Raw genomic sequence first — 23,321 nt, forward strand, 5'->3', positions numbered from 1 at the left:
GTGCATGCATTTTTTACTTGTCGTATCCTGTTCTTTGCTCACACGAAAAGATACGTTTCATGTCATAAACGTTGGATTGATAAGATCTCGCGCGCACGCGCTCCCTTGGGAATACAAGTTCCACTTTCTCGTGTGAACTATTTTGTTTTTGTTGTATGTCTCATCTTTGACATATCGTTGGCATGTTGTGTTCAAAAAACCTGGTTTGGAATGTTCTTTCATTAAAGGAAACTGAGATTTTTTGAGATAATCAAGTGTACAGAAGGAAAAAGGGAAGCCTACAACACGGGGTATTCCCAGGCGGTCTCCCATCCAAGTACTAACCCCGCCCGACAGGGCTTAACTTCGGTGATCGGACGAGAACCGGTGTTTTCCCTGTGGTATGGTCGTAGACAAGTAATTCGCCGTGAAAATTAACTTTGTTATAAGGGAAAATAAAAACGAGGTCAGAGCAAGCACAATGTGCATTTGTCCTCTTGCCGTCAACGCAAGTGCCATGCAATGCTGGTCCTGCTGCCCACTGTACAAGGGCGATCGTTGTGTGCGCCTCGCTTTCAGGTTGGCTTTGGGCATTCCTTCCTTGGCACGGATTGTAATCGGACCACCATATCTCGTGGCCATGAGACTGGGAGCACCTTGTCCGCTGTGAGCATTTACGGGCATCGCTTCTCGGCCTTTTGGCTAAGATCAAGTGTAGTATCTGTTCTTATCAGCTTAATATCTGATACGCTGCTCATCGAGCAGCTCATATATTAAACTGATTTTTGGAACTGGGCCGTGGAAAAGAGGCTTGCCTCGTCCCGGCCACGGGTTGCCTCGGTATAGCACTACCTCCGAGCGTGGCCCACTTCCCTCTGGGGAAGAAATAATCAAGTGAAAGCAGAACAAATGACCAAGCAACCAACCTTCACATTTCTCTTCTCTTTTCTAGGTAGCATAGCAGCGAGTGGACAGCACGACACGACAGGACGAGGAGCACGTGACCCCCATTACCACATGGTATGCGCAGACAAGTTGCGTTTTTGCGGTTCCGGAGAGGTTGAAAAGGCATACTTACCTGACGCGGGTTTTTATTATCTGCCAGGTTCGTGCCTTTCCTTGTGGTACGCGTAAGTTCCGTATTGGAATTGGAGTGTGGGGACAAGCGTTTTTGGGATTTGTGGTAAGATTTTTGATTCCTGAGTTTTACTGGTGACCCTCCTGGGGACTTATGCTTGGCGTCCTGCCATAACCCAGGGTAGCCAGTCTTTCTGTTCCCTTCCTGGGAGCTTTGCTTTCCGGGGGGACTGTTTTTTCTCTTTTTCCCTTTTCATCATGCCTCTTGCGGCCTTTAAGAGGACAGTAGTCCTCGACCTTTCCGATGTTCCAACCTCTGTTCCCAGGGCGGAACTTGTTACAGCCATCAAGGGAAAGTTCACCCCCTTTGTGATTGACAGTATTCAGTTTGTTCCCGTAAAACTGGTTCAGATTACTTTCGCTGACCCAAAATGTAAAAATATTGTTGAAGGTTATGATTTTGTCACTTTAGCTGGTGCTAAGTGCAAAGTCATGTATGCTGGGCCTCGAGCTCAAAATGTTATGTTGTATCACTATCCCTTTGAGGAGAGTGATGATCGCCTCCGGCCCTACTTTTCCTCGTACGGGAAGGTGGAGACGATAAGGCACCAGCATTACCCGGGTGACCCTGCAATCTGCACTGGAGCCCGTATCATCAAAATGGTTCGTTCTGGCCGGATCCCTCGTAATCTGGACATTGCTGGATATAAATGTAAGGTGTGGTATGTGGGTCAGCCGGCCGAATGTGATATCTGTCGTGGGGAACACCTCACCAAAAACTGTGACTTGCGCGGGAAGTGCCGCAGGTGTCGGGAGCCTGGTCACATGGCCAGGGATTGCCCAACCCCCCCAATGCCTGGGGGAACCCACCATCTTCGCCTGCGACCCCCGCCCATCCGTCCGCTTCACTTGTTGTTGGTGCCACTCCCCCGGAGTCGCTGCCTCCCCTCCTGGATGTCAGTTCTGGTCCTGAGGACCTTCCCACTTCTCCTGCAAGCTCTGACCATGAGGACTCTGGGGACGAGGGGGTAACCCTTCGTCCTCCTGCCCCCACGCAACCTGGTATTTCAAGTTGGGGTTCCCACACCGACCTCAGGGACAATGAGTTATCCCCCCTGGTACTCCACCCATGGCCTCTCCTGCCACCAGTAAATGTTAAGGAGGGTGCGGCCCTCCCTAAAACGGTAATGGTGGGTCCTCGACGCGCGTGCAGGTGGCTGCCTCCCCCGCCGCTGCGTCTGATGGTTTGGCTGCGCCACAGAGTAATACAATGTTAACACTAGTAGTAACGTAGTTGGTGTAATGGACAATACTACTATAGTTAATGGAAAAGAAATGGAAATGGATAATAGTAATAATGTAGTTACTGGAAAAGAAATGACAAATAATGCTGTAGTTAATGGAAAAGAAATGGAAATGGATAATAGTAATAATGGAAAAGAAATGGATACGAATGATAATGAACTAGTTAATGAGACTGAATACAGTCAAAGTATATTTAGTGACGATGACCCTTTAACGGGCATCAATGTAACCCCTGTAAATACCCCACAGGTTCTATCTCTGTCTCCCGTAATGGTTAACGAGGTCGAGCTGACTGATTCACCAGTCACTAAGCGTGGACTTTCGGATGTTGAGGCTTCCTCTGATGATCAGGTCAAGTCTAAGAAGAAAGCGAAGAAACCTCTTCCTGGTTCTGCGGTCCCCGGCCGCTCGAAGTCTGGAAAGGGCAGGGAGTCTGGGAGGGCTGTTCATTCTGGCCTTCCCTCCTTGGCTCCCCCTGCCCCGGTTCGGAGCCGTCGCTCCTAGTTGTGCTGTCTCTCTCTTTCTTCTCAGTTATGGCTCTCTCTATCCTCTCCTTAAACACCAATGGTCTCAGGGACTCGTCCAAGCGCGCTGGTGTTCTGCACTGGTTACGTTCCTTTCCTCAGGTCCCTGACATTGTCTGCCTACAAGAGGGCCCACTGCTCTTCAGACAGTGAATGTCAGTCTGGTTTCGTTCATCTGGTTTTAATGCAGTTGCTTCTGTTGGCTCTGCACACTCTTGTGGTTGCATCATTTTATTCCGCCCCACGGTCACCCTTACGAGCTCTTGGTGTGACACCGCTGGGCGTGTTGTTTTTTGCCACTTTACCCATTCTGGGCACCCGTTTCGTATCTGCTGTCTCTACGCCCCCAATCGCAACCCAGCCCGTGACGACTTCCTGGACGACGTCTCGTCTTGGGTTGATCCCACCTATCCGACCTTCCTTGCCGGGGACTTTAACACTGTGTTCGACCGCGCCCTCGATCGTCGGGGCTCCAATGTCTCTGACACTTCCCGCGAAAGTACTGCTACCTTAAAACGTCTTTTTGACTCCTGCTGTTGTCTGGACATTTGGAGGCACCTGCATCCTTCCGATTCTGCCTTCTCTTGGACTCGCTCAGACGGCCTTATGGCCTCCCGTATTGATCTCATTGGTGCCCCGTACTCCTGTTACCATCAGTCTTGACTTGCGATATTATTCCTTGTCCGTTTTCGGATCACTGTGGTGTGGTGCTTTCTTGTAGTGTCCCAGACATTGCTGCTCCTGGGACAGTTTCTGGAAGCTCAACATTTCTGTCCTCAATGATGAGGACTATATCCAGCATATCACTAATTTTTGGTCCGTTTGGAGGCAGTCCATGCTGTCCTTCCCGTCACTAGCTAAGTGGTGGGATAAGGGCAAGAGCCAAATCAAAGGCCTCACAATTAAATATTGCGCTGAGCGCTCGAAAGAAAACATCGCAGTGTCGAGACCTCCTTGGCCGACTAGCTGGGCATCTTAAGAACCGTGTTGATGCCGGTTTCACCTCCTGTGTTGAGCCGTACCATTCTACCCTGTCTGCCCTTGCTGCCCTAGACCTCGAGGCAGCTCGGGGAGCCCAAGTCCGTGCTCGGGCCAATGGGTTGAGGAAGGTGAAACCTCCTCGGCCTTTTTCTTCCGTCTGGAAAAGAAGCGTGCCGCCGACCGACTTATTTCAGCACTTCGATGCGATGATGGCACAGTGGTCTCGAGTTCAAAGGACCTATGCCAGGCTTTTGCTTCCTTTTATTCTAACTTGTTTAGTGCCGAGCCTACTGACGGGGACGTGGCTCTTTCCCTGCTCGACGCCCTCACCTCCACCTTGTCCGCCGACCAGGCTCAACAGTGTGATGGTCCTCTCCAGTCGGAGGAGTGTTATACTGCTTTATGTGGGATGGCTCGAGGCAAGACCCCGGGCTTGGATGGCCTCCCTATGGAGTTTTATGTCAAATTCTGGCCGGTGCTCGGACAGGACCTCGTGCTCGTCCTGAACTCATGTTATGAGGCTGGCACTCTCAGCCTCTCTCAGCGTCGAGGCATCATTTCTCTCATCTTTAAGACGGGTGACCGGCTGAACCCTCGTAACTGGCGGCCAATTTCCCTCCTTAGTGTGGACTACAAGCTCGCTGCCCGCGTCATCGCTGGGCGTCTCCTGAAGGTTATTCATGCCGTGGTGGCTGAGGATCAAACCTGTGGTGTCCCCGGTCGTTATATTGGTGAGAACGTCGCTTATCTCCGAGACATGGTCCATTACGCCACGCAATCCGGGTCTCCTTGTGCCATCCTCTCGCTCGACCAAGAAAAAGCGTTTGATCGCGTTGATTGGTCCTTTCTGCATGCCACCCTCTGCAGAATGGGTTTCCAAACCTCCTTTCTGCGCTGGATCCGCCTTTTCTATAATGCTGTTCAGAGTGCTGTCATTGTTAACGGTCATGTCTCAAACTTTTTCAGTCTCACACGGGGGGTGCGTCAAGGCTGCCCCCTCGCACCTTTGCTGTATGTTATGGTCGCTGAGGTCTTGGCCGCCAATATTCGAGCAAATCCCGCCATTACTGGACCTTTGCTGCCTGGACTGCCCTCACCGCTCTCTCCAATTTCCCAGTACGCGGATGACACATCGCTCATCTTGTCCTCCGATGCCTCCATTAGGGCTGTTTTTGACACCTACACAAGGTATGAGCTTGGTTCTGGATCCAAGCTCAACCTGACAAAGTCTCGCGGCTTGTGGCTGGGGTCTTGGGCTGGCCGAACTGACCCCCCTGTCCCTCTCGACTGGACATCTTCTAAGCTTAAAATCCTCGGAGTCTTCATTGGCCCGCATGACATTGATGAACTAATTGGCGGCCTCGGATAGAGGCTGTGGAACGCGTCCTCTCCTCCTGGCGTCAGCGCTCCTTGTCTTTTCATGGCAAGGCTTTGGTCATCAATTGCCTGGCCCTCGCCAGGGTTTGGTATGTGGCATCCCTGGTCCACATGCCCCCCTGGGTACTTAAAGAACTTAACTCCCTTGTTTTCTCATTCTTCTGGAAAACCAAGCGGGAGCTCGTTGCACGTGCTGTGGTCGTTCAGCCCACATCGCTGGGAGGTTTCTCGGTGGTGGACATTAAGCTCAAGGTTTGGTCGCTTCTGGGTCAGTGGGTCAAACGGTCTACTTTGTCCTCGTCAAGCTGGTCCTCCTTTGTGTCGTACTGGTTTCAATCGTGTTTTGCTGCCTCCTCTCTTGATGTTTTCTCCCGTCCCGCTGCCTTCGACAGGTCCCTGTTACCGCCATTTTACTCCTCTTTGCTTTTGGCCTGGGAGTCGCTTGGTGGCTCTTTTTCCCCCTCCCGGGGAACTTTGGTTTTCGCATCCTCTGACCCTCACGTTGTCGCCTCCGTGGCTTTTTTTCTCTGCCAAAGTCGGTTACCAGTTTCTTTTATCCTGTTCCTCTGTCACACCGCACTGTGTAGTTAAGTTCTTTCCCTCCTTTGGGGACCTTTACTGGTATGATACGTGGCGCCAGTTCCACTTCTTTGATTTTGACCGCTTTGTTGTTGATTTCTCCTGGAAGGTAGCTCATGGTGTGATTTACACTGCTGAGCGTCTTCTCTCTTTTGGTTTATCTGTCTCCTCCGCTTGTTTTTGTGGTCCTGTCGTCGAGTCACTGTCGCATTTGCTCTTTGTGTGTCCCCTTGCTCAAAGTGTTGTTGGTTGGCTACAGTCCCTCCTTTTTCATTTCTCGCCTATGTGTCCTGTGCTTGAGCGTCGCCATTTACTTTTTGGTTTCAATTCCACTGAGCTTCACGCAGTGCCCAAAGTCTTCAGTTACCTGTTGTGTGCCTGTAAGTTTCACATCTGGCTGGCCCGCAATGACTACCGCTTTCGTTCTGTCAACCTGGGGCCCTCGCCGTCATTGAGGGAGCAAAGGCCCGTGTCAAGTTCCACCTCCCCTTGCTCTTCAAGCGTTTTTCAACCCGGAGACGTCGACGTTATTTTGCCCGCCAGTGGGGGGCGGATGGAGTCATCGCCTCTATGTTTCCAACAAGCTCGTTTTTCGCTTCGGGCCACCTGCTTAATTCACCCTCTGTACCACCTGATTTGCTTAGTTTTATTTCGCCTCTGTCGCCTAATACTGGTGACCAATGCCTCAGGCGTTGGATGAGTCTGTCGACTGGTGACCTTTGGTCTGCCATTCACCGCTGCTCATCGAGCAGCTCATATATTAAACTGATTTTTGGAACTGGGCCGTGGAAAAGAGGCTTGCCTCGTCCCGGCCACGGGTTGCCTCGGTATAGCACTACCTCCGAGCGTGGCCCACTTCCCTCTGGGGAAGAAATAATCAAGTGAAAGCAGAACAAATGACCAAGCAACCAACCTTCACATTCTCTTCTCTTTTCTAGGTAGCATAGCAGCGAGTGGACAGCACGACACGACAGGACGAGGAGCACGTGACCCCCATTACCACATGGTATGCGCAGACAAGTTGCGTTTTGCGGTTCCGGAGAGGTTGAAAAGGCATACTTACCTGACGCGGGAGGCACTGTGATCAGGGAGGCAGTCCTCTCAAGGTGAGGCTCTTTCATTGCACTTCGATTGGGTTGACCCTTGCGATTACCCCAAATGTGGGTAACTCGAGCGTATAATTTCTGGTAGTGGGGACCTGCGTTCGCGCTAGTCCCCGCACCAAACCCCGGTGGCAAAGTTGGCTAATGGGAAGGTTTGTTGGTAACGTTTCAGGCAGGGCAGGGAAGGAGATGCGGTGGCGGTGTAAGGACTAAGGAAGGTGAGTTGTATTTGTGAATTCCACTGCTGAAATTGTAGGTGAATGTTCCGTACTTGGTGCACTGCAAAACTGTGATTTTATTTCTTTCATTCTTGGCCGTAGAGAGAGCGAGAGGACGTGTTTATTTCAGCCGCATCGATTTCCATCGATAGACGAGTGAGACAAGAAAATGCCAGCGGGTCGAGCTCTTATCCTCGTGCATCGTTTCGAAAACGTAAGTGGATGTGTGTTTGTACTGCTCCATCGCGATAGATTTCTTTTGCGTTGTGTTATGTTGCGTTCTGGAGAGCCCGTTTTGCATTGAGTAACTGAGGACCCGCCAGATCAGTTGGCGTTACATTTCTGTGGCCAACACTTTGTGGTTTCTCTATGTTATCAGTTAATTGGATTGTTATCATAAAAAGTAAATCTTTCATGGTCAGGATAGTGTCTTATCGGCCCTTTGAATACGTACTGTCCGTGTTGAGCAGGGAACAGTAAGACTTTGAAGTGCGCTACGTCACGTAAGTCACGTTTTCGCAGGATCAATGTTGTAGTGTTGTAGCCTTCGTTGTATGCATATCATCCGGGCTAGGTTAACTTCCATCTAATGCATAACAGTGCATGCATTTTTTACTTGTCGTATCCTGTTCTTTGCTCACACGAAAAGATACGTTTCATGTCATAAACGTTGGATTGATAAGATCTCGCGCGCACGCGCTCCCTTGGGAATACAAGTTCCACTTTCTCGTGTGAACTATTTTGTTTTTGTTGTATGTCTCATCTTTGACATATCGTTGGCATGTTGTGTTCAAAAAACCTGGTTTGGAATGTTCTTTCATTAAAGGAAACTGAGATTTTTTGAGATAATCAAGTGTACAGAAGGAAAAAGGGAAGCCTACAACACGGGGTATTCCCAGGCGGTCTCCCATCCAAGTACTAACCCCGCCCGACAGGGCTTAACTTCGGTGATCGGACGAGAACCGGTGTTTTCCCTGTGGTATGGTCGTAGACAAGTAATTCGCCGTGAAAATTAACTTTGTTATAAGGGAAAATAAAAACGAGGTCAGAGCAAGCACAATGTGCATTTGTCCTCTTGCCGTCAACGCAAGTGCCATGCAATGCTGGTCCTGCTGCCCACTGTACAAGGGCGATCGTTGTGTGCGCCTCGCTTTCAGGTTGGCTTTGGGCATTCCTTCCTTGGCACGGATTGTAATCGGACCACCATATCTCGTGGCCATGAGACTGGGAGCACCTTGTCCGCTGTGAGCATTTACGGGCATCGCTTCTCGGCCTTTTGGCTAAGATCAAGTGTAGTATCTGTTCTTATCAGCTTAATATCTGATACGCTGCTCATCGAGCAGCTCATATATTAAACTGATTTTTGGAACTGGGCCGTGGAAAAGAGGCTTGCCTCGTCCCGGCCACGGGTTGCCTCGGTATAGCACTACCTCCGAGCGTGGCCCACTTCCCTCTGGGGAAGAAATAATCAAGTGAAAGCAGAACAAATGACCAAGCAACCAACCTTCACATTTCTCTTCTCTTTTCTAGGTAGCATAGCAGCGAGTGGACAGCACGACACGACAGGACGAGGAGCACGTGACCCCCATTACCACATGGTATGCGCAGACAAGTTGCGTTTTTGCGGTTCCGGAGAGGTTGAAAAGGCATACTTACCTGACGCGGGTTTTTATTATCTGCCAGGTTCGTGCCTTTCCTTGTGGTACGCGTAAGTTCCGTATTGGAATTGGAGTGTGGGGACAAGCGTTTTTGGGATTTGTGGTAAGATTTTTGATTCCTGAGTTTTACTGGTGACCCTCCTGGGGACTTATGCTTGGCGTCCTGCCATAACCCAGGGTAGCCAGTCTTTCTGTTCCCTTCCTGGGAGCTTTGCTTTCCGGGGGGACTGTTTTTTCTCTTTTTCCCTTTTCATCATGCCTCTTGCGGCCTTTAAGAGGACAGTAGTCCTCGACCTTTCCGATGTTCCAACCTCTGTTCCCAGGGCGGAACTTGTTACAGCCATCAAGGGAAAGTTCACCCCCTTTGTGATTGACAGTATTCAGTTTGTTCCCGTAAAACTGGTTCAGATTACTTTCGCTGACCCAAAATGTAAAAATATTGTTGAAGGTTATGATTTTGTCACTTTAGCTGGTGCTAAGTGCAAAGTCATGTATGCTGGGCCTCGAGCTCAAAATGTTATGTTGTATCACTATCCCTTTGAGGAGAGTGATGATCGCCTCCGGCCCTACTTTTCCTCGTACGGGAAGGTGGAGACGATAAGGCACCAGCATTACCCGGGTGACCCTGCAATCTGCACTGGAGCCCGTATCATCAAAATGGTTCGTTCTGGCCGGATCCCTCGTAATCTGGACATTGCTGGATATAAATGTAAGGTGTGGTATGTGGGTCAGCCGGCCGAATGTGATATCTGTCGTGGGGAACACCTCACCAAAAACTGTGACTTGCGCGGGAAGTGCCGCAGGTGTCGGGAGCCTGGTCACATGGCCAGGGATTGCCCAACCCCCCCAATGCCTGGGGGAACCCACCATCTTCGCCTGCGACCCCCGCCCATCCGTCCGCTTCACTTGTTGTTGGTGCCACTCCCCCGGAGTCGCTGCCTCCCCTCCTGGATGTCAGTTCTGGTCCTGAGGACCTTCCCACTTCTCCTGCAAGCTCTGACCATGAGGACTCTGGGGACGAGGGGGTAACCCTTCGTCCTCCTGCCCCCACGCAACCTGGTATTTCAAGTTGGGGTTCCCACACCGACCTCAGGGACAATGAGTTATCCCCCCTGGTACTCCACCCATGGCCTCTCCTGCCACCAGTAAATGTTAAGGAGGGTGCGGCCCTCCCTAAAACGGTAATGGTGGGTCCTCGACGCGCGTGCAGGTGGCTGCCTCCCCCGCCGCTGCGTCTGATGGTTTGGCTGCGCCACAGAGTAATACAATGTTAACACTAGTAGTAACGTAGTTGGTGTAATGGACAATACTACTATAGTTAATGGAAAAGAAATGGAAATGGATAATAGTAATAATGTAGTTACTGGAAAAGAAATGACAAATAATGCTGTAGTTAATGGAAAAGAAATGGAAATGGATAATAGTAATAATGGAAAAGAAATGGATACGAATGATAATGAACTAGTTAATGAGACTGAATACAGTCAAAGTATATTTAGTGACGATGACCCTTTAACGGGCATCAATGTAACCCCTGTAAATACCCCACAGGTTCTATCTCTGTCTCCCGTAATGGTTAACGAGGTCGAGCTGACTGATTCACCAGTCACTAAGCGTGGACTTTCGGATGTTGAGGCTTCCTCTGATGATCAGGTCAAGTCTAAGAAGAAAGCGAAGAAACCTCTTCCTGGTTCTGCGGTCCCCGGCCGCTCGAAGTCTGGAAAGGGCAGGGAGTCTGGGAGGGCTGTTCATTCTGGCCTTCCCTCCTTGGCTCCCCCTGCCCCGGTTCGGAGCCGTCGCTCCTAGTTGTGCTGTCTCTCTCTTTCTTCTCAGTTATGGCTCTCTCTATCCTCTCCTTAAACACCAATGGTCTCAGGGACTCGTCCAAGCGCGCTGGTGTTCTGCACTGGTTACGTTCCTTTCCTCAGGTCCCTGACATTGTCTGCCTACAAGAGGGCCCACTGCTCTTCAGACAGTGAATGTCAGTCTGGTTTCGTTCATCTGGTTTTAATGCAGTTGCTTCTGTTGGCTCTGCACACTCTTGTGGTTGCATCATTTTATTCCGCCCCACGGTCACCCTTACGAGCTCTTGGTGTGACACCGCTGGGCGTGTTGTTTTTTGCCACTTTACCCATTCTGGGCACCCGTTTCGTATCTGCTGTCTCTACGCCCCCAATCGCAACCCAGCCCGTGACGACTTCCTGGACGACGTCTCGTCTTGGGTTGATCCCACCTATCCGACCTTCCTTGCCGGGGACTTTAACACTGTGTTCGACCGCGCCCTCGATCGTCGGGGCTCCAATGTCTCTGACACTTCCCGCGAAAGTACTGCTACCTTAAAACGTCTTTTTGACTCCTGCTGTTGTCTGGACATTTGGAGGCACCTGCATCCTTCCGATTCTGCCTTCTCTTGGACTCGCTCAGACGGCCTTATGGCCTCCCGTATTGATCTCATTGGTGCCCCGTACTCCTGTTACCATCAGTCTTGACTTGCGATATTATTCCTTGTCCGTTTTCGGATCACTGTGGTGTGGTGCTTTCTTGTAGTGTCCCAGACATTGCTGCTCCTGGGACAGTTTCTGGAAGCTCAACATTTCTGTCCTCAATGATGAGGACTATATCCAGCATATCACTAATTTTTGGTCCGTTTGGAGGCAGTCCATGCTGTCCTTCCCGTCACTAGCTAAGTGGTGGGATAAGGGCAAGAGCCAAATCAAAGGCCTCACAATTAAATATTGCGCTGAGCGCTCGAAAGAAAACATCGCAGTGTCGAGACCTCCTTGGCCGACTAGCTGGGCATCTTAAGAACCGTGTTGATGCCGGTTTCACCTCCTGTGTTGAGCCGTACCATTCTACCCTGTCTGCCCTTGCTGCCCTAGACCTCGAGGCAGCTCGGGGAGCCCAAGTCCGTGCTCGGGCCAATGGGTTGAGGAAGGTGAAACCTCCTCGGCCTTTTTCTTCCGTCTGGAAAAGAAGCGTGCCGCCGACCGACTTATTTCAGCACTTCGATGCGATGATGGCACAGTGGTCTCGAGTTCAAAGGACCTATGCCAGGCTTTTGCTTCCTTTTATTCTAACTTGTTTAGTGCCGAGCCTACTGACGGGGACGTGGCTCTTTCCCTGCTCGACGCCCTCACCTCCACCTTGTCCGCCGACCAGGCTCAACAGTGTGATGGTCCTCTCCAGTCGGAGGAGTGTTATACTGCTTTATGTGGGATGGCTCGAGGCAAGACCCCGGGCTTGGATGGCCTCCCTATGGAGTTTTATGTCAAATTCTGGCCGGTGCTCGGACAGGACCTCGTGCTCGTCCTGAACTCATGTTATGAGGCTGGCACTCTCAGCCTCTCTCAGCGTCGAGGCATCATTTCTCTCATCTTTAAGACGGGTGACCGGCTGAACCCTCGTAACTGGCGGCCAATTTCCCTCCTTAGTGTGGACTACAAGCTCGCTGCCCGCGTCATCGCTGGGCGTCTCCTGAAGGTTATTCATGCCGTGGTGGCTGAGGATCAAACCTGTGGTGTCCCCGGTCGTTATATTGGTGAGAACGTCGCTTATCTCCGAGACATGGTCCATTACGCCACGCAATCCGGGTCTCCTTGTGCCATCCTCTCGCTCGACCAAGAAAAAGCGTTTGATCGCGTTGATTGGTCCTTTCTGCATGCCACCCTCTGCAGAATGGGTTTCCAAACCTCCTTTCTGCGCTGGATCCGCCTTTTCTATAATGCTGTTCAGAGTGCTGTCATTGTTAACGGTCATGTCTCAAACTTTTTCAGTCTCACACGGGGGGTGCGTCAAGGCTGCCCCCTCGCACCTTTGCTGTATGTTATGGTCGCTGAGGTCTTGGCCGCCAATATTCGAGCAAATCCCGCCATTACTGGACCTTTGCTGCCTGGACTGCCCTCACCGCTCTCTCCAATTTCCCAGTACGCGGATGACACATCGCTCATCTTGTCCTCCGATGCCTCCATTAGGGCTGTTTTTGACACCTACACAAGGTATGAGCTTGGTTCTGGATCCAAGCTCAACCTGACAAAGTCTCGCGGCTTGTGGCTGGGGTCTTGGGCTGGCCGAACTGACCCCCCTGTCCCTCTCGACTGGACATCTTCTAAGCTTAAAATCCTCGGAGTCTTCATTGGCCCGCATGACATTGATGAACTAATTGGCGGCCTCGGATAGAGGCTGTGGAACGCGTCCTCTCCTCCTGGCGTCAGCGCTCCTTGTCTTTTCATGGCAAGGCTTTGGTCATCAATTGCCTGGCCCTCGCCAGGGTTTGGTATGTGGCATCCCTGGTCCACATGCCCCCCTGGGTACTTAAAGAACTTAACTCCCTTGTTTTCTCATTCTTCTGGAAAACCAAGCGGGAGCTCGTTGCACGTGCTGTGGTCGTTCAGCCCACATCGCTGGGAGGTTTCTCGGTGGTGGACATTAAGCTCAAGGTTTGGTCGCTTCTGGGTCAGTGGGTCAAACGGTCTACTTTGTCCTCGTCAAGCTGGTCCTCCTTTGTGTCGTACTGGTTTCAATCGTGTTTTGCTGCCTCCTCTCTTGATGTTTTCTCCCGTCCCGCTGCCTTCGACAGGTCCCTGTTACCGCCATTTTACTCCTCTTTGCTTTTGGCCTGGGAGTCGCTTGGTGGCTCTTTTTCCCCCTCCCGGGGAACTTTGGTTTTCGCATCCTCTGACCCTCACGTTGTCGCCTCCGTGGCTTTTTTTCTCTGCCAAAGTCGGTTACCAGTTTCTTTTATCCTGTTCCTCTGTCACACCGCACTGTGTAGTTAAGTTCTTTCCCTCCTTTGGGGACCTTTACTGGTATGATACGTGGCGCCAGTTCCACTTCTTTGATTTTGACCGCTTTGTTGTTGATTTCTCCTGGAAGGTAGCTCATGGTGTGATTTACACTGCTGAGCGTCTTCTCTCTTTTGGTTTATCTGTCTCCTCCGCTTGTTTTTGTGGTCCTGTCGTCGAGTCACTGTCGCATTTGCTCTTTGTGTGTCCCCTTGCTCAAAGTGTTGTTGGTTGGCTACAGTCCCTCCTTTTTCATTTCTCGCCTATGTGTCCTGTGCTTGAGCGTCGCCATTTACTTTTTGGTTTCAATTCCACTGAGCTTCACGCAGTGCCCAAAGTCTTCAGTTACCTGTTGTGTGCCTGTAAGTTTCACATCTGGCTGGCCCGCAATGACTACCGCTTTCGTTCTGTCAACCTGGGGCCCTCGCCGTCATTGAGGGAGCAAAGGCCCGTGTCAAGTTCCACCTCCCCTTGCTCTTCAAGCGTTTTTCAACCCGGAGACGTCGACGTTATTTTGCCCGCCAGTGGGGGGCGGATGGAGTCATCGCCTCTATGTTTCCAACAAGCTCGTTTTTCGCTTCGGGCCACCTGCTTAATTCACCCTCTGTACCACCTGATTTGCTTAGTTTTATTTCGCCTCTGTCGCCTAATACTGGTGACCAATGCCTCAGGCGTTGGATGAGTCTGTCGACTGGTGACCTTTGGTCTGCCATTCACCGCTGCTCATCGAGCAGCTCATATATTAAACTGATTTTTGGAACTGGGCCGTGGAAAAGAGGCTTGCCTCGTCCCGGCCACGGGTTGCCTCGGTATAGCACTACCTCCGAGCGTGGCCCACTTCCCTCTGGGGAAGAAATAATCAAGTGAAAGCAGAACAAATGACCAAGCAACCAACCTTCACATTCTCTTCTCTTTTCTAGGTAGCATAGCAGCGAGTGGACAGCACGACACGACAGGACGAGGAGCACGTGACCCCCATTACCACATGGTATGCGCAGACAAGTTGCGTTTTGCGGTTCCGGAGAGGTTGAAAAGGCATACTTACCTGACGCGGGAGGCACTGTGATCAGGGAGGCAGTCCTCTCAAGGTGAGGCTCTTTCATTGCACTTCGATTGGGTTGACCCTTGCGATTACCCCAAATGTGGGTAACTCGAGCGTATAATTTCTGGTAGTGGGGACCTGCGTTCGCGCTAGTCCCCGCACCAAACCCCGGTGGCAAAGTTGGCTAATGGGAAGGTTTGTTGGTAACGTTTCAGGCAGGGCAGGGAAGGAGATGCGGTGGCGGTGTAAGGACTAAGGAAGGTGAGTTGTATTTGTGAATTCCACTGCTGAAATTGTAGGTGAATGTTCCGTACTTGGTGCACTGCAAAACTGTGATTTTATTTCTTTCATTCTTGGCCGTAGAGAGAGCGAGAGGACGTGTTTATTTCAGCCGCATCGATTTCCATCGATAGACGAGTGAGACAAGAAAATGCCAGCGGGTCGAGCTCTTATCCTCGTGCATCGTTTCGAAAACGTAAGTGGATGTGTGTTTGTACTGCTCCATCGCGATAGATTTCTTTTGCGTTGTGTTATGTTGCGTTCTGGAGAGCCCGTTTTGCATTGAGTAACTGAGGACCCGCCAGATCAGTTGGCGTTACATTTCTGTGGCCAACACTTTGTGGTTTCTCTATGTTATCAGTTAATTGGATTGTTATCATAAAAAGTAAATCTTTCATGGTCAGGATAGTGTCTTATCGGCCCTTTGAATACGTACTGTCCGTGTTGAGCAGGGAACAGTAAGACTTTGAAGTGCGCTACGTCACGTAAGTCACGTTTTCGCAGGATCAATGTTGTAGTGTTGTAGCCTTCGTTGTATGCATATCATCCGGGCTAGGTTAACTTCCATCTAATGCATAACAGTGCATGCATTTTTTACTTGTCGTATCCTGTTCTTTGCTCACACGAAAAGATACGTTTCATGTCATAAACGTTGGATTGATAAGATCTCGCGCGCACGCGCTCCCTTGGGAATACAAGTTCCACTTTCTCGTGTGAACTATTTTGTTTTTGTTGTATGTCTCATCTTTGACATATCGTTGGCATGTTGTGTTCAAAAAACCTGGTTTGGAATGTTCTTTCATTAAAGGAAACTGAGATTTTTTGAGATAATCAAGTGTACAGAAGGAAAAAGGGAAGCCTACAACACGGGGTATTCCCAGGCGGTCTCCCATCCAAGTACTAACCCCGCCCGACAGGGCTTAACTTCGGTGATCGGACGAGAACCGGTGTTTTCCCTGTGGTATGGTCGTAGACAAGTAATTCGCCGTGAAAATTAACTTTGTTATAAGGGAAAATAAAAACGAGGTCAGAGCAAGCACAATGTGCATTTGTCCTCTTGCCGTCAACGCAAGTGCCATGCAATGCTGGTCCTGCTGCCCACTGTACAAGGGCGATCGTTGTGTGCGCCTCGCTTTCAGGTTGGCTTTGGGCATTCCTTCCTTGGCACGGATTGTAATCGGACCACCATATCTCGTGGCCATGAGACTGGGAGCACCTTGTCCGCTGTGAGCATTTACGGGCATCGCTTCTCGGCCTTTTGGCTAAGATCAAGTGTAGTATCTGTTCTTATCAGCTTAATATCTGATACGCTGCTCATCGAGCAGCTCATATATTAAACTGATTTTTGGAACTGGGCCGTGGAAAAGAGGCTTGCCTCGTCCCGGCCACGGGTTGCCTCGGTATAGCACTACCTCCGAGCGTGGCCCACTTCCCTCTGGGGAAGAAATAATCAAGTGAAAGCAGAACAAATGACCAAGCAACCAACCTTCACATTTCTCTTCTCTTTTCTAGGTAGCATAGCAGCGAGTGGACAGCACGACACGACAGGACGAGGAGCACGTGACCCCCATTACCACATGGTATGCGCAGACAAGTTGCGTTTTTGCGGTTCCGGAGAGGTTGAAAAGGCATACTTACCTGACGCGGGTTTTTATTATCTGCCAGGTTCGTGCCTTTCCTTGTGGTACGCGTAAGTTCCGTATTGGAATTGGAGTGTGGGGACAAGCGTTTTTGGGATTTGTGGTAAGATTTTTGATTCCTGAGTTTTACTGGTGACCCTCCTGGGGACTTATGCTTGGCGTCCTGCCATAACCCAGGGTAGCCAGTCTTTCTGTTCCCTTCCTGGGAGCTTTGCTTTCCGGGGGGACTGTTTTTTCTCTTTTTCCCTTTTCATCATGCCTCTTGCGGCCTTTAAGAGGACAGTAGTCCTCGACCTTTCCGATGTTCCAACCTCTGTTCCCAGGGCGGAACTTGTTACAGCCATCAAGGGAAAGTTCACCCCCTTTGTGATTGACAGTATTCAGTTTGTTCCCGTAAAACTGGTTCAGATTACTTTCGCTGACCCAAAATGTAAAAATATTGTTGAAGGTTATGATTTTGTCACTTTAGCTGGTGCTAAGTGCAAAGTCATGTATGCTGGGCCTCGAGCTCAAAATGTTATGTTGTATCACTATCCCTTTGAGGAGAGTGATGATCGCCTCCGGCCCTACTTTTCCTCGTACGGGAAGGTGGAGACGATAAGGCACCAGCATTACCCGGGTGACCCTGCAATCTGCACTGGAGCCCGTATCATCAAAATGGTTCGTTCTGGCCGGATCCCTCGTAATCTGGACATTGCTGGATATAAATGTAAGGTGTGGTATGTGGGTCAGCCGGCCGAATGTGATATCTGTCGTGGGGAACACCTCACCAAAAACTGTGACTTGCGCGGGAAGTGCCGCAGGTGTCGGGAGCCTGGTCACATGGCCAGGGATTGCCCAACCCCCCCAATGCCTGGGGGAACCCACCATCTTCGCCTGCGACCCCCGCCCATCCGTCCGCTTCACTTGTTGTTGGTGCCACTCCCCCGGAGTCGCTGCCTCCCCTCCTGGATGTCAGTTCTGGTCCTGAGGACCTTCCCACTTCTCCTGCAAGCTCTGACCATGAGGACTCTGGGGACGAGGGGGTAACCCTTCGTCCTCCTGCCCCCACGCAACCTGGTATTTCAAGTTGGGGTTCCCACACCGACCTCAGGGACAATGAGTTATCCCCCCTGGTACTCCACCCATGGCCTCTCCTGCCACCAGTAAATGTTAAGGAGGGTGCGGCCCTCCCTAAAACGGTAATGGTGGGTCCTCGACGCGCGTGCAGGTGGCTGCCTCCCCCGCCGCTGCGTCTGATGGTTTGGCTGCGCCACAGAGTAATACAATGTTAACACTAGTAGTAACGTAGTTGGTGTAATGGACAATACTACTATAGTTAATGGAAAAGAAATGGAAATGGATAATAGTAATAATGTAGTTACTGGAAAAGAAATGACAAATAATGCTGTAGTTAATGGAAAAGAAATGGAAATGGATAATAGTAATAATGGAAAAGAAATGGATACGAATGATAATGAACTAGTTAATGAGACTGAATACAGTCAAAGTATATTTAGTGACGATGACCCTTTAACGGGCATCAATGTAACCCCTGTAAATACCCCACAGGTTCTATCTCTGTCTCCCGTAATGGTTAACGAGGTCGAGCTGACTGATTCACCAGTCACTAAGCGTGGACTTTCGGATGTTGAGGCTTCCTCTGATGATCAGGTCAAGTCTAAGAAGAAAGCGAAGAAACCTCTTCCTGGTTCTGCGGTCCCCGGCCGCTCGAAGTCTGGAAAGGGCAGGGAGTCTGGGAGGGCTGTTCATTCTGGCCTTCCCTCCTTGGCTCCCCCTGCCCCGGTTCGGAGCCGTCGCTCCTAGTTGTGCTGTCTCTCTCTTTCTTCTCAGTTATGGCTCTCTCTATCCTCTCCTTAAACACCAATGGTCTCAGGGACTCGTCCAAGCGCGCTGGTGTTCTGCACTGGTTACGTTCCTTTCCTCAGGTCCCTGACATTGTCTGCCTACAAGAGGGCCCACTGCTCTTCAGACAGTGAATGTCAGTCTGGTTTCGTTCATCTGGTTTTAATGCAGTTGCTTCTGTTGGCTCTGCACACTCTTGTGGTTGCATCATTTTATTCCGCCCCACGGTCACCCTTACGAGCTCTTGGTGTGACACCGCTGGGCGTGTTGTTTTTTGCCACTTTACCCATTCTGGGCACCCGTTTCGTATCTGCTGTCTCTACGCCCCCAATCGCAACCCAGCCCGTGACGACTTCCTGGACGACGTCTCGTCTTGGGTTGATCCCACCTATCCGACCTTCCTTGCCGGGGACTTTAACACTGTGTTCGACCGCGCCCTCGATCGTCGGGGCTCCAATGTCTCTGACACTTCCCGCGAAAGTACTGCTACCTTAAAACGTCTTTTTGACTCCTGCTGTTGTCTGGACATTTGGAGGCACCTGCATCCTTCCGATTCTGCCTTCTCTTGGACTCGCTCAGACGGCCTTATGGCCTCCCGTATTGATCTCATTGGTGCCCCGTACTCCTGTTACCATCAGTCTTGACTTGCGATATTATTCCTTGTCCGTTTTCGGATCACTGTGGTGTGGTGCTTTCTTGTAGTGTCCCAGACATTGCTGCTCCTGGGACAGTTTCTGGAAGCTCAACATTTCTGTCCTCAATGATGAGGACTATATCCAGCATATCACTAATTTTTGGTCCGTTTGGAGGCAGTCCATGCTGTCCTTCCCGTCACTAGCTAAGTGGTGGGATAAGGGCAAGAGCCAAATCAAAGGCCTCACAATTAAATATTGCGCTGAGCGCTCGAAAGAAAACATCGCAGTGTCGAGACCTCCTTGGCCGACTAGCTGGGCATCTTAAGAACCGTGTTGATGCCGGTTTCACCTCCTGTGTTGAGCCGTACCATTCTACCCTGTCTGCCCTTGCTGCCCTAGACCTCGAGGCAGCTCGGGGAGCCCAAGTCCGTGCTCGGGCCAATGGGTTGAGGAAGGTGAAACCTCCTCGGCCTTTTTCTTCCGTCTGGAAAAGAAGCGTGCCGCCGACCGACTTATTTCAGCACTTCGATGCGATGATGGCACAGTGGTCTCGAGTTCAAAGGACCTATGCCAGGCTTTTGCTTCCTTTTATTCTAACTTGTTTAGTGCCGAGCCTACTGACGGGGACGTGGCTCTTTCCCTGCTCGACGCCCTCACCTCCACCTTGTCCGCCGACCAGGCTCAACAGTGTGATGGTCCTCTCCAGTCGGAGGAGTGTTATACTGCTTTATGTGGGATGGCTCGAGGCAAGACCCCGGGCTTGGATGGCCTCCCTATGGAGTTTTATGTCAAATTCTGGCCGGTGCTCGGACAGGACCTCGTGCTCGTCCTGAACTCATGTTATGAGGCTGGCACTCTCAGCCTCTCTCAGCGTCGAGGCATCATTTCTCTCATCTTTAAGACGGGTGACCGGCTGAACCCTCGTAACTGGCGGCCAATTTCCCTCCTTAGTGTGGACTACAAGCTCGCTGCCCGCGTCATCGCTGGGCGTCTCCTGAAGGTTATTCATGCCGTGGTGGCTGAGGATCAAACCTGTGGTGTCCCCGGTCGTTATATTGGTGAGAACGTCGCTTATCTCCGAGACATGGTCCATTACGCCACGCAATCCGGGTCTCCTTGTGCCATCCTCTCGCTCGACCAAGAAAAAGCGTTTGATCGCGTTGATTGGTCCTTTCTGCATGCCACCCTCTGCAGAATGGGTTTCCAAACCTCCTTTCTGCGCTGGATCCGCCTTTTCTATAATGCTGTTCAGAGTGCTGTCATTGTTAACGGTCATGTCTCAAACTTTTTCAGTCTCACACGGGGGGTGCGTCAAGGCTGCCCCCTCGCACCTTTGCTGTATGTTATGGTCGCTGAGGTCTTGGCCGCCAATATTCGAGCAAATCCCGCCATTACTGGACCTTTGCTGCCTGGACTGCCCTCACCGCTCTCTCCAATTTCCCAGTACGCGGATGACACATCGCTCATCTTGTCCTCCGATGCCTCCATTAGGGCTGTTTTTGACACCTACACAAGGTATGAGCTTGGTTCTGGATCCAAGCTCAACCTGACAAAGTCTCGCGGCTTGTGGCTGGGGTCTTGGGCTGGCCGAACTGACCCCCCTGTCCCTCTCGACTGGACATCTTCTAAGCTTAAAATCCTCGGAGTCTTCATTGGCCCGCATGACATTGATGAACTAATTGGCGGCCTCGGATAGAGGCTGTGGAACGCGTCCTCTCCTCCTGGCGTCAGCGCTCCTTGTCTTTTCATGGCAAGGCTTTGGTCATCAATTGCCTGGCCCTCGCCAGGGTTTGGTATGTGGCATCCCTGGTCCACATGCCCCCCTGGGTACTTAAAGAACTTAACTCCCTTGTTTTCTCATTCTTCTGGAAAACCAAGCGGGAGCTCGTTGCACGTGCTGTGGTCGTTCAGCCCACATCGCTGGGAGGTTTCTCGGTGGTGGACATTAAGCTCAAGGTTTGGTCGCTTCTGGGTCAGTGGGTCAAACGGTCTACTTTGTCCTCGTCAAGCTGGTCCTCCTTTGTGTCGTACTGGTTTCAATCGTGTTTTGCTGCCTCCTCTCTTGATGTTTTCTCCCGTCCCGCTGCCTTCGACAGGTCCCTGTTACCGCCATTTTACTCCTCTTTGCTTTTGGCCTGGGAGTCGCTTGGTGGCTCTTTTTCCCCCTCCCGGGGAACTTTGGTTTTCGCATCCTCTGACCCTCACGTTGTCGCCTCCGTGGCTTTTTTTCTCTGCCAAAGTCGGTTACCAGTTTCTTTTATCCTGTTCCTCTGTCACACCGCACTGTGTAGTTAAGTTCTTTCCCTCCTTTGGGGACCTTTACTGGTATGATACGTGGCGCCAGTTCCACTTCTTTGATTTTGACCGCTTTGTTGTTGATTTCTCCTGGAAGGTAGCTCATGGTGTGATTTACACTGCTGAGCGTCTTCTCTCTTTTGGTTTATCTGTCTCCTCCGCTTGTTTTTGTGGTCCTGTCGTCGAGTCACTGTCGCATTTGCTCTTTGTGTGTCCCCTTGCTCAAAGTGTTGTTGGTTGGCTACAGTCCCTCCTTTTTCATTTCTCGCCTATGTGTCCTGTGCTTGAGCGTCGCCATTTACTTTTTGGTTTCAATTCCACTGAGCTTCACGCAGTGCCCAAAGTCTTCAGTTACCTGTTGTGTGCCTGTAAGTTTCACATCTGGCTGGCCCGCAATGACTACCGCTTTCGTTCTGTCAACCTGGGGCCCTCGCCGTCATTGAGGGAGCAAAGGCCCGTGTCAAGTTCCACCTCCCCTTGCTCTTCAAGCGTTTTTCAACCCGGAGACGTCGACGTTATTTTGCCCGCCAGTGGGGGGCGGATGGAGTCATCGCCTCTATGTTTCCAACAAGCTCGTTTTTCGCTTCGGGCCACCTGCTTAATTCACCCTCTGTACCACCTGATTTGCTTAGTTTTATTTCGCCTCTGTCGCCTAATACTGGTGACCAATGCCTCAGGCGTTGGATGAGTCTGTCGACTGGTGACCTTTGGTCTGCCATTCACCGCTGCTCATCGAGCAGCTCATATATTAAACTGATTTTTGGAACTGGGCCGTGGAAAAGAGGCTTGCCTCGTCCCGGCCACGGGTTGCCTCGGTATAGCACTACCTCCGAGCGTGGCCCACTTCCCTCTGGGGAAGAAATAATCAAGTGAAAGCAGAACAAATGACCAAGCAACCAACCTTCACATTCTCTTCTCTTTTCTAGGTAGCATAGCAGCGAGTGGACAGCACGACACGACAGGACGAGGAGCACGTGACCCCCATTACCACATGGTATGCGCAGACAAGTTGCGTTTTGCGGTTCCGGAGAGGTTGAAAAGGCATACTTACCTGACGCGGGAGGCACTGTGATCAGGGAGGCAGTCCTCTCAAGGTGAGGCTCTTTCATTGCACTTCGATTGGGTTGACCCTTGCGATTACCCCAAATGTGGGTAACTCGAGCGTATAATTTCTGGTAGTGGGGACCTGCGTTCGCGCTAGTCCCCGCACCAAACCCCGGTGGCAAAGTTGGCTAATGGGAAGGTTTGTTGGTAACGTTTCAGGCAGGGCAGGGAAGGAGATGCGGTGGCGGTGTAAGGACTAAGGAAGGTGAGTTGTATTTGTGAATTCCACTGCTGAAATTGTAGGTGAATGTTCCGTACTTGGTGCACTGCAAAACTGTGATTTTATTTCTTTCATTCTTGGCCGTAGAGAGAGCGAGAGGACGTGTTTATTTCAGCCGCATCGATTTCCATCGATAGACGAGTGAGACAAGAAAATGCCAGCGGGTCGAGCTCTTATCCTCGTGCATCGTTTCGAAAACGTAAGTGGATGTGTGTTTGTACTGCTCCATCGCGATAGATTTCTTTTGCGTTGTGTTATGTTGCGTTCTGGAGAGCCCGTTTTGCATTGAGTAACTGAGGACCCGCCAGATCAGTTGGCGTTACATTTCTGTGGCCAACACTTTGTGGTTTCTCTATGTTATCAGTTAATTGGATTGTTATCATAAAAAGTAAATCTTTCATGGTCAGGATAGTGTCTTATCGGCCCTTTGAATACGTACTGTCCGTGTTGAGCAGGGAACAGTAAGACTTTGAAGTGCGCTACGTCACGTAAGTCACGTTTTCGCAGGATCAATGTTGTAGTGTTGTAGCCTTCGTTGTATGCATATCATCCGGGCTAGGTTAACTTCCATCTAATGCATAACAGTGCATGCATTTTTTACTTGTCGTATCCTGTTCTTTGCTCACACGAAAAGATACGTTTCATGTCATAAACGTTGGATTGATAAGATCTCGCGCGC

General features: G+C 50.8%; 12 non-coding genes across 12 annotated transcripts; 9 read left to right on the top strand and 3 right to left on the bottom strand.

The window, feature by feature from the left end:
- Positions 1–275: 275 nt before the first annotated feature.
- Positions 276–394, bottom strand: LOC137986130 (5S ribosomal RNA). Its single transcript, XR_011119581.1, has one exon. It is a non-coding gene; the product is annotated as a 5S ribosomal RNA (ribosomal RNA).
- Positions 395–661: 267 nt separating this feature from the next.
- On the top strand, positions 662–853 carry LOC137986067 (U2 spliceosomal RNA). The gene has a single exon (XR_011119520.1). It is a non-coding gene; the product is annotated as a U2 spliceosomal RNA (small nuclear RNA).
- Positions 854–6,492: 5,639 nt separating this feature from the next.
- On the top strand, positions 6,493–6,683 carry LOC137986093 (U2 spliceosomal RNA). Its single transcript, XR_011119546.1, has one exon. It is a non-coding gene; the product is annotated as a U2 spliceosomal RNA (small nuclear RNA).
- A 194-nt stretch (positions 6,684–6,877) lies between these two features.
- LOC137986132 (U1 spliceosomal RNA) lies at positions 6,878–7,041 on the top strand. Its single transcript, XR_011119583.1, has one exon. It is a non-coding gene; the product is annotated as a U1 spliceosomal RNA (small nuclear RNA).
- Positions 7,042–8,017: 976 nt separating this feature from the next.
- LOC137986141 (5S ribosomal RNA) lies at positions 8,018–8,136 on the bottom strand. The gene has a single exon (XR_011119592.1). It is a non-coding gene; the product is annotated as a 5S ribosomal RNA (ribosomal RNA).
- A 267-nt stretch (positions 8,137–8,403) lies between these two features.
- LOC137986068 (U2 spliceosomal RNA) lies at positions 8,404–8,595 on the top strand. Its single transcript, XR_011119521.1, has one exon. It is a non-coding gene; the product is annotated as a U2 spliceosomal RNA (small nuclear RNA).
- Positions 8,596–14,234: 5,639 nt separating this feature from the next.
- LOC137986094 (U2 spliceosomal RNA) lies at positions 14,235–14,425 on the top strand. Its single transcript, XR_011119547.1, has one exon. It is a non-coding gene; the product is annotated as a U2 spliceosomal RNA (small nuclear RNA).
- A 194-nt stretch (positions 14,426–14,619) lies between these two features.
- LOC137986133 (U1 spliceosomal RNA) lies at positions 14,620–14,783 on the top strand. Its single transcript, XR_011119584.1, has one exon. It is a non-coding gene; the product is annotated as a U1 spliceosomal RNA (small nuclear RNA).
- A 976-nt stretch (positions 14,784–15,759) lies between these two features.
- LOC137986152 (5S ribosomal RNA) lies at positions 15,760–15,878 on the bottom strand. Its single transcript, XR_011119603.1, has one exon. It is a non-coding gene; the product is annotated as a 5S ribosomal RNA (ribosomal RNA).
- Positions 15,879–16,145: 267 nt separating this feature from the next.
- On the top strand, positions 16,146–16,337 carry LOC137986069 (U2 spliceosomal RNA). The gene has a single exon (XR_011119522.1). It is a non-coding gene; the product is annotated as a U2 spliceosomal RNA (small nuclear RNA).
- Positions 16,338–21,976: 5,639 nt separating this feature from the next.
- Positions 21,977–22,167, top strand: LOC137986095 (U2 spliceosomal RNA). Its single transcript, XR_011119548.1, has one exon. It is a non-coding gene; the product is annotated as a U2 spliceosomal RNA (small nuclear RNA).
- A 194-nt stretch (positions 22,168–22,361) lies between these two features.
- Positions 22,362–22,525, top strand: LOC137986134 (U1 spliceosomal RNA). Its single transcript, XR_011119585.1, has one exon. It is a non-coding gene; the product is annotated as a U1 spliceosomal RNA (small nuclear RNA).
- The last annotated feature ends 796 nt before the right edge of the window (positions 22,526–23,321 follow it).

This window comes from Montipora foliosa, unplaced genomic scaffold, assembly GCF_036669935.1.
Source record: "Montipora foliosa isolate CH-2021 unplaced genomic scaffold, ASM3666993v2 scaffold_135, whole genome shotgun sequence".
In the NCBI taxonomy this organism is placed as follows: domain Eukaryota; kingdom Metazoa; phylum Cnidaria; class Anthozoa; order Scleractinia; family Acroporidae; genus Montipora; species Montipora foliosa.